This window comes from Podarcis cretensis (genome assembly GCF_951804945.1).
Source record: "Podarcis cretensis genome assembly, chromosome: 5".
NCBI classification, from domain to species: Eukaryota; Metazoa; Chordata; class Lepidosauria; order Squamata; family Lacertidae; genus Podarcis; species Podarcis cretensis.
In genome coordinates this window covers 74,103,155-74,118,220 of record NC_137174.1, presented here as the reverse complement: position 1 = coordinate 74,118,220, position 15,066 = coordinate 74,103,155, and the positions used below count along the sequence as shown (strand labels likewise).

At 44.1% G+C, this 15,066-nt stretch overlaps 1 protein-coding gene and 1 long non-coding RNA gene across 13 annotated transcripts in view; one reads left to right on the top strand and one right to left on the bottom strand.

Annotated features, from left to right (window-relative positions):
• The window catches only part of ZBTB38 (zinc finger and BTB domain containing 38), a 33,551-nt gene extending 27,852 nt beyond the window's left edge, over window positions 1–5,699 (bottom strand). For 8 of the 12 annotated variants that reach the window (XM_079977645.1, XM_079977653.1, XM_079977654.1 and 5 more), the window contains exons 1-2: window positions 3,488–3,611; window positions 2,568–2,659 (exon numbers count right to left, since the gene is read on the bottom strand). The gene's annotated coding sequence lies outside the window, so the exon portion shown is untranslated. Of the gene's footprint in view, window positions 1–2,567; window positions 2,660–3,487; window positions 3,656–4,382; window positions 4,487–5,680 lie in introns of those variants that run through there. The other 4 variants (XM_079977652.1, XM_079977651.1, XM_079977642.1 and 1 more) reach the window with 4 other exon arrangements.
• Window positions 5,013–14,573, top strand: LOC307217301. Its single transcript, XR_013839545.1, has 2 exons — window positions 5,013–5,715; window positions 14,032–14,573. It is a non-coding gene; the product is annotated as an uncharacterized lncRNA (long non-coding RNA).
• Window positions 14,574–15,066: the final 493 nt, after the last annotated feature.

Here is a 15,066-nt window from a genome sequence, read left to right as displayed (position 1 = left end):
TCTGTTGATTCATTACATACCGAGTACTATTTTCATTAGTGCTGTAAACCAAAGGGAAATAAAACATGTACTGCTTTACGGGTCCATCCTGTGTCGTTTGTGGTCATTGCTGGGAATATGGATGCTATGGGATTTGAGGTGATCCTCCCCCCATCCCAGAACCCATGACATTATGAATTATCAAATCTGCCCCCTAATCAAATATTTCAGTTCATCTTTTTTTTTTTTTGCTATACAGCACATAAAATTAACATGGTATTATTATTTTTTTAAAAAGTTTATTTACACAAAACATTATTATTTTTATTTCATAAATAAAGCAATTTTAAATAAAGCAATTTACAGAAAGAATATGTCAAGCATGCTACAAGAGCAAAGGAGATGCCTTTCTTTGTCTGGTCCTGGTTTGAGGTTGACAGGGGAAAGCTGACATCAGCAGAAGCATTTCTTGGTAATAGTAGATCACATTCAGCTAGGAAGGGCCACATCCCACAAGGCAAAGTCTGTCAGGACCCTGGACAGAACACTCTGGTGAGGACCACCTAAATTGAGAGCTCTTGCCTCAGAAAGGTACAGGTGCATTTCCAAAGCTGGCTGGTTTGGTCCTGCTGTTGGTGGCGACGAGGGGGCTGTGTTTTTAAAGCAGGGTTTCTCAGACTTGGGTCCGTGGATGTTGTTGGACTACAACTCCCACCATCCCTGAACACTGGTCTTGCTAGCTAGGGATGATGGGAGCTGTAGTCCAACAACAGCTGAGTACCCAAGTTTGAGGAACTGAACTTCTGATTTTGCAGAAGTTGGCTCCTACTGGGTGGGGGTGGTGGGGAATGCAATAGATACCTGGTGAGTTTGGAAAGCCAACTTATCTTCTGACCAAGAAGGTCCTACAGTGTGGAATGTCAACTCTCTGAGGGGCACCTTCTCCTGATCATCGTCCTCCTCAAAGTTCAAGGGAGGACTGAGGTCAGAGAACATGGCACTGCCAAAACCAGCCCCTACCCTATCCTAGAAGTGAGCTGCCATTGGCACCAACACACCAGGCTCCACTTCCACGCCCCTACGTAGGCCACAAACCAGATCCTTTCCCAATTGTAGGAACCGCCTGTCCTACTTTTGACCCATTTGTCTCATGAAAGGATATTAAACACCTTATGCAACCTTACCGGAAGATGAAGGACACTACCAAAGAGATGTTTACCACGTGCAGGCTCACTGATTTCCTCAGAAGCAACACCAGATTTGCAATACTTTACAGAGGAAAACACCAGTAGCCACTTACTGGCAATGAAGTGAATGAGAATGTGTGGGTAAAGAGGGCTGATGGAACATCTTCAAAATTCATGGGTGCTTCCAGACGTTCTGTTTATGCTAGATGACAATGCGTCAAAGCAAGTGTTACCCAGGCCTTACCATTGCATATTTCCATCACTTTCAATCTCTTGAAAAGCCCAGGCTTTGGGGGAAGTGAGCATGTTGTACAACGCCTCCCAGTCAACTATAATTGAACTTAAACTTTCTGATTTTTGAGGGGCATAAGGGCTGTAGGGGAGACTGACAAAATCCACTAGTAGAATTCTGTGGCCAGATCTTCACATTGGTAAAATTCCTGCTGGTAGAAGCTTATTTGGGATTTAAGCCATTAGCCTTATTCAGCCTTTATCTTGGCTCCACTGTTGAACAGTTAAGTAGGAGATAGGCCATGCAGAATACCCTGTTCCAACACTGCAAACTCTTTCCTTGACATCTGTGCACACAACACAAATATCTGAAGCAAGGGGGCCTTCAAACATTTAGTTACACACATGACGGCATCCCCTAGAATCATAGAATAGTAGAGTTGGAAGGGATCAGTAGGATCATCAAGTCCAATCCCCTGAAATGCAGGATATTTTTTTTGCCTGTGGGTCTCGAACCCACAACCCTGAGATTAAGAGTTTCATGCTCTACCAACTGAGCCATCCCTCAGGAATTAAATATAACCTGATTGTTCAGGGGTGAGATTCCAGGGAAGCCTCCATATGTATGTAAGCACAAAGGCCCATCACTACAGATGTTCATGCTGTATGAGCGAATGTCAGGTAAGGATTGTGCAACACTAGGGGTAAGAATTCTCAGCGTAGCCCACCTTCTTGTTTCTATACTGTTCAATGCAGGAATGAAGAAGATCCATACATAGCTAACATATTTTAGGAAGATGCATCATTGGGCAAAATGAGTACAGCACCTTCTTCTCATGCTGCCACTTTCTGCAAGGGTGAAAACCATGTTTAGTTTGGGCCTAACAATCACCCCCCCCCCCAGTTGCTTGCACCCTAGACAGAAAGGTGAGGTGGTAGCTTCCCAGCTTTTTTCTGTCGTCTCCTTTGCTTTGCCTTTTCAAAGCAATCTAATAAAATATTATAATCCAGCCTGATTTCTCCTAGGTATTAACATACTCATTAAAATAAACCTTGTGCTTCTTGGGAGGTTCTGCCATACAGAATATGCTGCTGCGAGTAGAGCAGATGTACTGAAACTCGCGCGGCAGGCCTGGAGGTTGACAGCTACAGAAAAGACATTCGACGCACCTGTCAAGATACGTGGGTTTTCAGAACGCAAGTCACAGACGGAAGGCCCCAGCAGCATCTTGTTCAAAATGATACTTGGCAGCTTAAATTACCTTTTAAAAGACAGAACTGAAATTCACACTTGAAGATTTCCAATTCTCTGACACATATATACTTTCGTATACCGTAGGTCTTCCAGCATCATTACCAACATAACACCGCCAAGAACAAATCCATCTCTTGGGCTAGCAGAAGTAGTTTGCACTTTGAAATCTGTTCTATCTGTTGATCAATGCAATAGCCGTTCCTTTTTAATGCTCCTTGCATGCTCAATTAATGTGTGTACAGGTGTGTGCGTGTGTGGCCGGGGGGGGGGGGAGAGAGAGACCAGGCCTCCCTCCAGCCTATGCATGTTCATAAGAAAGTCTACAGAGGAAAGTTCCACGTTAGGGGAGGGGGGCTTCTACAAGGGTGCGGGTTCTACACTTCTACACTTGTGTGGGTTGTGGCAGAGCCTGATGCTGTGCTGCACTCATGTGCTCAATGAATGCAAGGAGCAAGTGCCGTACGGTCAGGAGACAATTGCAGCATGAGAGACAAAAGTTGGAGGACAGATTTCAGCCCAACACTGGTCCAAACAGCAGCAAATTAAAACCCCAAGAAGCACAGCTTATCAGAAACAAAACATTGCCGCCCAGCAACAAATCCTAGGGTCGGTCCAGGCCCACCCTCACAGACCCAGAAGGAATGAGCCAAAAAGACAGATGGGGGGGGGGGGCTTTGCAGCACTCACAACTGAATCGTCCCCACATAATTTACATCACTTCTCCCATATCTCATTCATACAATGCCTGCTCGCTATTTCTTCTGAATGTGTACCCTGTACAATAGTACACATACACCCTGTACAATCAACATTTTTTTAAAAGCCTAGTATTTACTATGAGCTTGAGCAAACCGTTTCGGCACAGCTCTTCCCACGCTGACCTGTCCCTGCAGAAGCAAGAGCAGCAGGCAAGGCGACTGTGGGCCGTCATTCTGAGGCCCAAGGCCCAGCTGTTCTGCATCCGGTGCACAAACTATGCCCGCAGCCTTCTCTCCTCGCTGCTGTGCAGTGTTTCTGAGCCTCCTGGTGTTCAAATAGGGGACTTGCAGTTTCTACAGCAAGCATGTAAAAAGCCCAGATGAGCTGGAGGGCCAGATTCTTAAGAAACAGTCGCTCCAGAATCTCGCCCATAATTTCCCCCCCAATTCCGCCTTCATTTTATGAATGTTGTTCATTTTAGGAACATCCGCTGGCTACATAACACGCACCGCTCACTGCAAGTGTTTCACTTCCTCAGATAAACCTCACGCATGGAAAACACACTCTGGGAGCATAGGGGAAACACGAGGACTTGCTGCAAGATTGTTTTGGCACGTGAAGTAGTGTGAATGACAAGCTGGGGCCATTTCAGCTGTGGATTTACATATGAGTAAGTATGCCAGCTTACCCCTCATGCCTCCTTGGCCCTCAGAATTATAGAACAGTGTGGGTTGCTGTGGGCTGTGTCCAGGGGCCATGGAAGCCTGAGGGCCTTATGCTTGAGATCCCAGAAGTACAGGAGCTTTGAAACTGCCTAATGGTACCAGCTGATAAGGCATCCCACCACTGTGTTGCCACAGCAGTGGCGGACTTTGGGCTCTCAAAACTCAGTGCCACCCTGTGTGATGCTAAAATTCAGCGCTCCCCCCCCCCCTGCCCCGGCCTCTCATGCTCTATTCCACAGTGTTCTAAGAATTCTAAGGTCTCAAATATAAAATAAATGTTCATAAATGTACAAGGCAAACAAATACATAACTATATAAACGTGTCTGAAATAGTACAGGAGAGCAATCCTGAAGCCATTCTGACTCTCCCAGTAACCCCAAATATTCCTCCGCAGTAAGGGGGAGATGGGGAAAGCCTTCCCATTGTCTTTTTGCTTACAAATCCTGTCTTAAAGAGAGTATTGTGTGTATGAATAGGGTGAGCCTGTGACCTGGATTCAGGAACTGAAGTATTTACCATCATAAAAGAATGGCTGCCCAGGCAAAGCAATCAGTGACCATTATGAGGTATCCTGGCAGACAGGATTTCTGCTGTAGACTGCCTCCTGTGATGTATTTCTGCTGTAGACTGCCTCCTTTTGTGATGTATGTATGATGTCTTGTGGGGTAGGCTACAGGGTGGGCAATTTCAAAAGTCTATATAAGGGCTTGCACACCATCGTTCTGGGTTCTCTCCTCCATCCTGCGTGTGGTGGCAAATATCCAAATCTTACAGATAATTCCCCTTTCTGGGCTTAGAGCCCAGCACCCCAAGCCCACAGATAAGGATGACATCAAAGCAAGCCAATTATATTCATTTGCTTTGATATAAGCTAAACATATATGAGCTCAAAGCTACAACTATCAATTAATGGTGGGGTTATTTTGACTACCAAGATGGTGTTTGCAGAGCTTCTGGTTCAATACAATGCCTACCAAATCCCTGCTGGAAGAGTGTTCCATAGCACAGGACCAAAGCACATCCATTCAAAGCACATTACTTGCCTCAAAGCATCCTGGGATGTACAGTTTGTCAGGGATGCTGGGAATTGTAGTACTAAGAGAGGAAACTTTTGGGGTGCAAGTGTGTGCTTTCATTGTAGGGTGTGTATCTGTCCTTCTAGCAGAGGCCAGTTGGGCCTCTGTAACATGGGGAACTGCTAACAGCACCCGTCCAGATGATCTCGCTTTGAATATACATGTGGCGAACCTCACGCCCAGAGGCCAAACGCAGCCCTCCAGTGTCTTTATCTGTTTGGAATATGCCATTGAACCGTGAATGGCTCTTGCTGAAGATGTAGATGTGAAAGCATATAGAAACCTTATTTCTGCATGGTTGGAATGTAGCTGACTGTAGAAAGATAAGCATTACAGCCATTGCTCCAGCCACTTTTGGCTGTGGCCCCTCCCACCACAGGCACGTGGTCACCAGAAGGTTCTCCACAAGGGAATGTGCCCTTCAGGCTGAAAAAAGTCCTCCCCCCCCCCCCCCCCCCGTTTTAATGCATGAGGGAAAGGTAGATCTAGATGGCCGAAAGACCATCTCACCAGAAAGACTGTCTCACTTCTTCTATAGCCAGTCCATCAGTGCGCCCTGCAGGTGAGGACCTCCTGCAGATAACATCTTCTCAGGAGGTCGGTTCTACACCATATAGGAATTGGGCCTTTATTGTCATGGCATCTGTTATGTACTAAGCTTAGATCCTAGAACAATAGGCAAGTAGGATCCTAGAATGCAACAACTGATTGGCCTGCAGGAAAAGACCAATCAGGCTCCAAGAGGGAAGCAGAATCAGCCAATCAGACGGGACTCATTGTGTAAATAATGTATATAATAGCCTGAGTTTTGGGGGGCAATTCAATCACTGTTTTACAAGCTGCAATAAAGAGCATGAAATCACTACAGGACTTCAAGTATATTTCAGCATCTAACCCTTTGGAACCCCGTTCTCTTAAATATTAGACAAACCCCCATCTCTGTTTTCCTTTGGCACCTGCTAACGACCTTCCTCTTCCAACAAGCCTTTTTCAGTACAGCTATTTCATAGATTTATTGTTTGTTTTTTGCTAGCCTGGGTTCCTTTGGAAGGAAAGGTGGAGTATAAAATTAAGAAAGAGAAGAAACCTAGGGAACGGGGTCAGCCTTCAGAGTAGGTACATCCTAACATGGAAGAGTTTGCAGGTGCATAATGCATTGTTTTGCTTTGAACTGTATTTCATTAGTTTTTGAAATACAAAGAGAAGTCAGAAAAGGCATCCTATTAATGTATTAGTGGGTCCACCTAATGCCCAACTCACCCTTTATCTCTTAACCCACCATGTTTACAAATGACCATTTAGCTCTTCTAAGGGAAGAATGTGGGCAAGGCAGGGAGAGAGAAAATGATTAGAAGAAAGAAAGAAATAGGAAGATGAGTGAATAGGAGGGAGGCTGGTTGTCGGGGCCATTTGAGGTATTTGAGCTGCTCTATCCCTGTTTGTACACAACAAAGCACTGATGTCACACCAGCTTGCGGGTGTTTGGTTGTACCACACCTATTCAGCTTTCGTACCCTTTAATTAAAATTTCCCTGTGCTTGTCCTCCTTTATTTAAAAGCTCCATATTAGGAGGATTCTCATAATGATATCAACACTAACCTGTTCAGAATTGCTCAGTCTAGTCAATAGGATGGCAACAAATTGCTTCAGGCAAACCTACCATGTTTCCCAGATACGACACCCACAAACCTTCTCTCTAGAGGTTCCTCTGGGCACTGTTCTCTGTGCATGTGCAACCACCCAATTCTCTTATTCCTTTCCCACCGCCCTGGCCAACCCCATTTGTACAGGGATACCGTACTGTTTTATGCTTAAAGGTAAAGGTACTGTAAAGGGACCCCTGACTATTAGGTCCAGTCTTGACCCACTCTGGGGTTGCGGCGCTCATCTCACTTTATTGGCCGAGGGAGCCGGCGTACAGCTTCCGGGTCATGTGGCCAGCATGACTAAGCCGCTTCTGGTGAACCAGAGCAGCGCACGGAAACGCCGTTTACCTTCCCGCCAGAGCGGTACCTATTTATCTACTTGCACTTTGACGTGCTTTCGAACTGCTAGGTTGGCAGGAGCAGGGACCGAGCAACGGGAGCGCACCCCGCCGCAGGGATTCGAACCACCAACCTTCTGATCAGAAAGTCTTAGGCTCTGTGGTTTAACCCACAGCGCCACCCGCGTCGCTTATTTTATGCTTAGGGCTATTATAATTTGAATTTGCACTTTTAAAACTTCTGCTTGGCTTCCTTACTATTTGAGTTTGCCAGGTGGGTTTCACTAGTGAAATGTGTCAGCTGTTGTTGTGCGTCAGCAGCCTGTATTACAGAAAGAAAACCTGCACAGCAAATATTTTTCAGCCTCAAGGATTTTTGGCCAGTTTCCAGGATCCCTGCACTGCTCAAACATGGTGCTAGCCCTAAAACCACAAAAATTTGCAACAGGATTTTACTGAGAAGTGAACTCTTTTTGCACTACAGTATATATGCGATTTTCAGAATGACAGGCATTTCTTGATGATCAGAATCTCAAAGGCACACACTCTTTGCTGTCTCACACCTATTTTATATGTCCTTGAACTTACCGAAGCATTCTGTCAATCTCCTGGTCTCTGGCCAATCATCTCTCAGCGCCACCCAGCCAATCCTAATCCAAAAGCATAGCTTCCCTCCCATGTGCCTCTGAGCTGAAAAGCCATGTACTGGAACTGATGGGGCTGCCCAAAAATCAGCCCTAGTAGTAGAGATCTTCCTCCCTCACTTGCTAGGAGGCCTACAGCTGCTGTAGCAGATATGGGAGGAGACTTGGATGCTTTGAAAGCAGCTCAGCCATGGGAATAGTTTGTTGCCTCTTTAAGAAGTCTCAGAGCAAATGTTATGTTCACCATAAACTGGTTGCAACCAGTTGGTGGATCTTGGTGACCGGGAAGAAAAGAAGCAGCCCCTAAATTTGTAGGCTTGTGTTCTGAAGGGTTCTGTCTTTCTGAAATATAATTTTGTTTGGAATCAGAAGGCCAGCACAGTGGTACCTTGGGTTAAGTACTTAATTCGTTCCAGAGGTCCATTCTTAACCTGAAACTGTTCTTAACCTGAAGCACCACTTTAGCTAATGGGGCCTCCCGCTGCTGCCGCACCGCAGGAGCACAATTTCTGTTCTCATCCTGAAGCAAAGTTCTTAACCAGAGGTACTATTTCTGGGTTAGCAGAGTCTGTAACCTGAAGCGTATGTAACCCAAGGTACCACTGTATAAAACAAAACAACACAGTTAGCTTATATCAGAACCATATATTGGTTCCGAGGGTGCTCAGAGCCATTTGTCATAGCCCGCCCAAGTTCTGTTGCTGAGAATCAGGAGCTAGGAGTGTCTGAGGAACCTTTGCCTGAGAGCAGAATCCATATGTGAAGTCCGACAGCCCAGAGGTCAGGGAATCCGGATGGTCACAGAACTAAGGGTCCAGTCCAGATGTCGTAGAGTCACAGGTCCAGCAGGAAGTAGCAAAGTGGGGGCAAGAACAACAGACATTCCCAGCATCTGACTGCTGCTGAGATCTCTGTTTAAGAAGGCCAGAGTCAGCTGGTTCTCATCAGTGCCTTCTCCCCATCTGCTGCAGGTGGGGTCACTCTGCCTTATCACTCTTCAGACTGCTGTTCAGCAGGCGTTACCCTGAAGGCCAGAGAAGCAACTCTGGAGTGTTTCCTCCTGTGAGGAGCTTATTGTTTATTTGGTCTGTGACAGAGAGAGGCAGAGAAAGGGAGAGCAAGCAACAGAGAGTCTCTTTCTATAATATATATCTCACTTTTTTACTCAATTGTTTTGTGTTTCTTTTTTCTTTATTTTAAAATGGGCAATTTGGAGGAGTAGAGGATGGTTTTTGTATGTGTTGCAACAAATTCTGTATTAACCGTTTACCTACATTCACTCATTAAAAGCTGCAGTAGCCACTAAATGAGGCCGAGCAGGTAAGGTAGATACTACACTTCACGAGTCATGTGTAATTACATAAAAGGTGTGTGGATCTTAGCAGAGGATATATACTTAATGCACAGGTATGGAGGATAATGCTGTCACTATTCTTTTGACCTTGTTCTTTTGTGGGTTTGTCAGTGAAATTCTAAAATGAAAAGCTTGTTCGGAGATGACCTAGTCACTGAGATCATCTGGGATTTATTTATTTTATTCATTATTATTATGCTACAAGGTGCATCTTATTTTTTTAAAGCGCGTATCACATTTTGGTCCAATGTCATACCCTCCAACATTTATCTTATGAAAATAGAGACGTTCTGTTCCATAATGATAATTTTACTATTTATACCCCACACATCTTACTGGGTTTCCCCAGCCACTCTAGGCAGCTTCCAACATATCTAAAAACATAATAAAACATTAACAAAACTTCTTTATACAGGATTCCCTTCAGACAGCTCAGGGGTCAGATAACTCCATACCCTCCAATGAAAATAGGACATCCTAAGGAAAAGTGGGACATTCCGGGATCAAATCAGAAACCGAGAAGACTTCTCTAAATCAGAGACGTACTGGGAAAATAGGGGCACTTGGAGGGTCTGCAATGTGCATAAAACAAGTTGTGAAATTTATCAAATGCCTTGTCAGTTGCAAGGGGTTCTTCAGCACACTACCTGATGTAGAAATAATCCCGAGTGCAGGAAAACTGGAAAACACTGCTGTGTCTGAATATCATGACAGCTCTTGGATGTAATTCTAGGATCAAGTTTTCATAACCTTGTCCTTCCTTACTACAATCAAGGAGTGGCTTTACTTTGCTTCCTTTTTGCAGAGAGTCATAATAAACTTTTCCAGACAATAGTTCCGTCTCTCTGGTTTATGCATCCTGCTTTTATTTCTAAACCGCTATCAGAACAATGGCTAAACGCTTCATGTTTATTACAGCTGCTGTTGCTCCCTGACAAACATGTCAGATGTAAAGCATAATTTCATTCTAATCTGCCCCGGCCTTCATTACTTTCCCTCGTCAATCTAATTTCCACCTGTTCCCATGCTATCTCTTTCTTTCTTCTCTGCTCCAGTTGCAATCACAGCTAACATAATTCTCTGAGGTGGCGCCTCATAGATACCAAAGGCCCTGCAAAGCTCTGCTGAGTCATCCTAGTGTCAGAGGCTGAGGCCTAGCAAATGAACACATAAGCGATTCCCCTCTCCCCCGCCCCTCAAAGTGACACATTAAACATAATGGCTGGTGTCACTCAGGGCAGACTGTTGCTTTTTTCCTGAGCCATAATTACAGAAAGGCCCTGCACAGGAGAGGCAAAAATGTTGGGGGTTGAGGAGGCTCAGTTGTGAGAGAGTGAGAAATGTCCCTGTTTTCATCTAGGAACATTGGAGGTTATGCTATTGCTCAGGGGTAGAGAGCAAGCTTTGCATACAGGAAGTCAAAAGTTTCATTTCCTGGTATCTCCAGGTACGGAGAAAGACTCCTGTCCGAAACCCAGGAGCAGCCAGTGCAGTAAGGAGTTGCTGTCCTGCCCCTGGTATAACTGCAGCCTACCTGGGTGGTGGTTTGGGGTAGGGTAGTGGCAAGGGCCGATCAGAAGGTTGGCGGTTCGAATCCCTGTGACGGGGTGTGCTCCTGTTGCTCGGTCCCTGCTCCTGCCAACTTAGCAGTTCAAAAGCACATCAAAGTGCAAGTAGATAAATAGGTACCACTCCAGCGGGAAAGTAAATGGCGTTTCCGTGCGCTGCTCTGGTTCGCCAGAAGCGCTTAGTCATGCTGGCCACATGACCCGGAAACTGTATGCCGACTCCCTTGGCCAATAAAGCGAGATGAGTGCCGCAGCCCCAGAGTTGGTCACGACTGGACCTAATGGTCAGGGGTCCCTTTACCTTTAACTTTAGTGGCAAGGGCAAGCAGCAGCGGTGGATTGGCCTCACTAGTGCACCTATGCAGCCCAGCCCTCAATGCTCCCCTATCCTGCCCCGTCCCAAGCACTGGCCCACCACACTGCAGAACCCCTGGAAAGCAGCTGCCAGTCACTGTAGACAAGAGCAAAGTAGGTGGACAGTCTGACCCCATATGGGGCTGCTTTATATATTCACATTTACATAAGAAACGTGACATGTTCCTAGCCAAACTTTGCTTTTACGCATACAGTGGTACCTCAGGTTACAGACACTTCAGGTTACAGACTCTGCTAACCCAGAAATAGTATCTCTGGTTAAGAACTTTGCTTCAGGATGAGAACAGAAATTGCACAGGGGTGGTGTGGCAGCAGCTGGAGGCCCCACTAGCTAAAGTGGTGCTTCAGGTTAAGAACAGTTTCAGGTTAAGAACAGACCTCCAGAATGAATTAAGTTCTTAACCCGAGGTACCACTGTATTATTGAAATCGCATGAAATGGTATGGTTCGTGGACCGAGCACCCATCGCAAGAGGAATGTGCAGAGGTTTTAAAAATTATTGCTCCAAGTTTATTGACTTGGAACGTTTCAACCATGTAAAAAGCACAGTTTCTTTGATATGAGGTCATGGGTTTCTTTGATATAAGGTCATGAAGTTTATAAAGAATGGAGGTCTGCTAGCCCAGGCTTCCTCAGCCTCGGCCGTCCAGATGTTTTTGGCCTACAACTCCCATGATCTCTAGCTAGCAGGACCAGTGGTCAGGGATGCTGGGAATTGTAGTCTCAAAACATCTGGAGGGCTGAGGTTGAGGAAGCTTGTGCTAGCCTAACAACAGACTTTGCATTGTCACATTTTTATGCGTGGGAAATGGCATCACATAGAGGCAATGATACCTGGGTAACTGTGTCAGAATCAGTTGTCCCAAGCTGGAAATATATATATATATATATATATATATATATATATATATATTTAAGAACAACATTTATATACACTCCCTTTTTCAAGGAGGTCAAAGTAGCAGTTTAACCTCAGGAGAGCACCATTAGGTTGTTTGGCTGTGGGCTAAATAAGAAACAGACTATATTATCATTGTTACCATTATTGTTATTTTATTTATTTCCTTTCTCATATGTCTCAAGGCAATTTACAAATATACAACAAAAACAACAAAAAGTAGTTTAAAAACTACTAAATATAGACTTTGAAACAGTACAAAATTATCTAAGACAGATATTTTTTCGTGTAGCTGGAAAAGCTTGTTGAAAAAAACAGGTCTTAAATTGTTTCTGGAAAGTAATTGAGGACAGCCACACTGAAAGACTGCTCTGAGTTACTGTGTTCTTATGTTTTTGGCCCTTGAAGGAGAAACCCTCTTGCAGAATGCAAAATGATCTCGCAAAATGTAAAAACCAGTTGCACAAACTTTATGATATCAAAACCCATGATTAAAATACACAGTGAAACAGTCCTTTCAAAATATAAACATCTCTAATTAAAACACACAATAGAACAATCTGATTAAAACATTGTTGCAATTAATACAGGAGACTGAGGTGAAGAAATCAGGGACTGCCTGTGCAAACAGGCGAGTCTTCAAAAGCGAGCAGAATCCCAACAAAGAAGGGACCTGTTGCATTTCAGCATTGAGTGCATTTCACAACACCAGTGCTACCAGTGGAAAAGCTTATTTCTGCATTATCACAAGTCAGTGATCATCAGGCTGGGGCAAAACTAGCTGCATTCCATTTTTAACCAGGCCCTAAAACATTTTTAAGAATGTTTCACACATCTGAATCATACTAGCACCAAAGCAAGCCTCTGAATAACTCTCATAGTTTATCATGGTTAATAAATATATATGAAATATCAAATCAATGCACAGAGCATATGTAGAAAATCTGTCAAAAGGTGGCGGAAGCTGTAGTATGTGCTGGCTGCATCCTTTGGAAGCTCCCTAGCTGCAAGAAACCTGACTTGATGTTTTTGAAATTTGTTCCTATGCCATTGGCTGAACTGCTGAAATCTTCATGAACATGCTGGTTTTCAAACCTGTTAGTGCTCAGGTGGGGTTACAGACTGCCAAGGGAAAGAGGTACAAAGCAGCATTGATACTACCCTGGTGGGCAACTATTGGGATTATGATGAGGAAGTGTCTTCTACCTGCATCCTCTCCTTCCACAAACCTCAGTGTGTGTTATGGTTTTTGAACGTTCTTTTGGAAGACGGACGTCTGATGGGGCTTCTGTGGCTTCCAATTGGCTGCAGGAGCTTCTGCAGCCAGTCAAGAAGCCACGCTTTGGTTTCCGAACATTTGGGAAGTCAAATGGACTTCCGGAACGGATTCCGTTCGACTTCCAAGGTACGACTGTACTAGAGATTCCAGAGTGTACCATTTCTAGTAGCCTGTCTGGCAGTGCCTTGCCGTCTCTCTTTTCCATGGTTTCCTTTACTTCTTGTGCTGTGTCTTTTCCACGAGTTACCCTTTAAACTTTAAAGCAAAAATATAGCACTCAAGGCTTCTAGCTTTGGGGCTGAAAATCTGGTTTTAAAAATAATAGGTTGGTATATGCAGTTGTGTGAGTTGAATTATTCCTTGATGTATGATAATGGTTTAATGAAGGCTAATGCTGACTTGAAAGTGCTTCTGCACTACACTGAGAAACGGTTCACCCATTTGCTGAACCTTCTACCATCTGAAGTTGGGTTGGGTAATTGTTGTACTTTACCAAGTAGTTACCGTATTGATTTTTTCCTCGTCTGATGCATATATTGTCCAGAAGTTCTTTGTTCCGCAGCCCATAAACCACAGGGCTGAAGCTCTGTGCAAATAAGAAAACAACAAAAGCTCCAAATTTTATCAGAAGATGTTCTGATCCTTTTCCGATGGCTGTCAAGATTAAGGGTGGAAGAATATGGAAGCTCATTTGTACACCATGAATAATGACTGTTTTTCTGGCCTTCTTATTTGAACAGTTAAAATAACCGCTGAGCTTCCCTTCTCTCCACAGGAGAAAATAAGCAGTTACCATGACAGCTGCAAGAAGCAAAATGAGAATACTTCCGGTTATTTTGGCAAAATCACTACCCAGGATAGTTGGGCAGGAGGGCTCTGCTTCATATATTTCCCTCGGATCTCCTTCTGTACGTTCCACAATGATCAAGCATGCAGATTTGAGGATTGTTCCGACCCAGACACAAGCTATAGCTTTGTGTTTCACCAAGTGTACAAAGGCCAGGTATCTCAAAGGCCAGCAAACTGCTAAGCAAGTGTTAATTGCCATCAAAGCCAGCGTTACCAGCACTGCTTCTGAAACTGCTGTTTGTACTCCAAAGGTGATCCAGATCCAGAATTGTTGCACTTTAAATGTTTGTATCGTGTTGGACACCATGCCAGAGCAACAGAATAAAGAGCAACAGAGAAGATGATGGCATAGGAGGAAGTATCTCACTTCCTTCACCATTTTAGAGTTCTGCCTCACAGTCTTGATTATTAATATATTCAATGCAGTTATGAATATGAAGTTAGCCAAATAAAGGCCTCCTTTTACAATGACTAGCGTTTGTATTAAATCTGATTTGTTTGCTTGAGTTTCAGTCGTGGACACATTCATAATAGCCAAGTGTAGTTCTTGCCCTGGAAATAAACAAGCGATACATTTATAACAGTATTATAACAATATATTTCCAGCTATTTAGGCTGATGGGAAAACCCAGCCAGATGGGCGGGGTATAAATAATATATTATTATTATTATTATTATTATTATTATTATTATTTACATGAACAGGATTATAATCTAAATGCACTGGAGTTTTGAGCCACTGTGGCGTCATTGGTTACATTGCTGGAGTAGAATCTAGAAGACCAGTGTTCAAAACCTAACTCAGCACTAGAGATGGAGAAATTTTATTCAGGATGCATTTGAAGCTGACTTTTTCCAGTCCATACTTTCTGAAGGAACTAATCCTTTGAAATTTGCACCTATCCAAATTTTGCAGTGCCATTCTCCAACCAAACGCTGTTTACAAAATGGCATATATTAG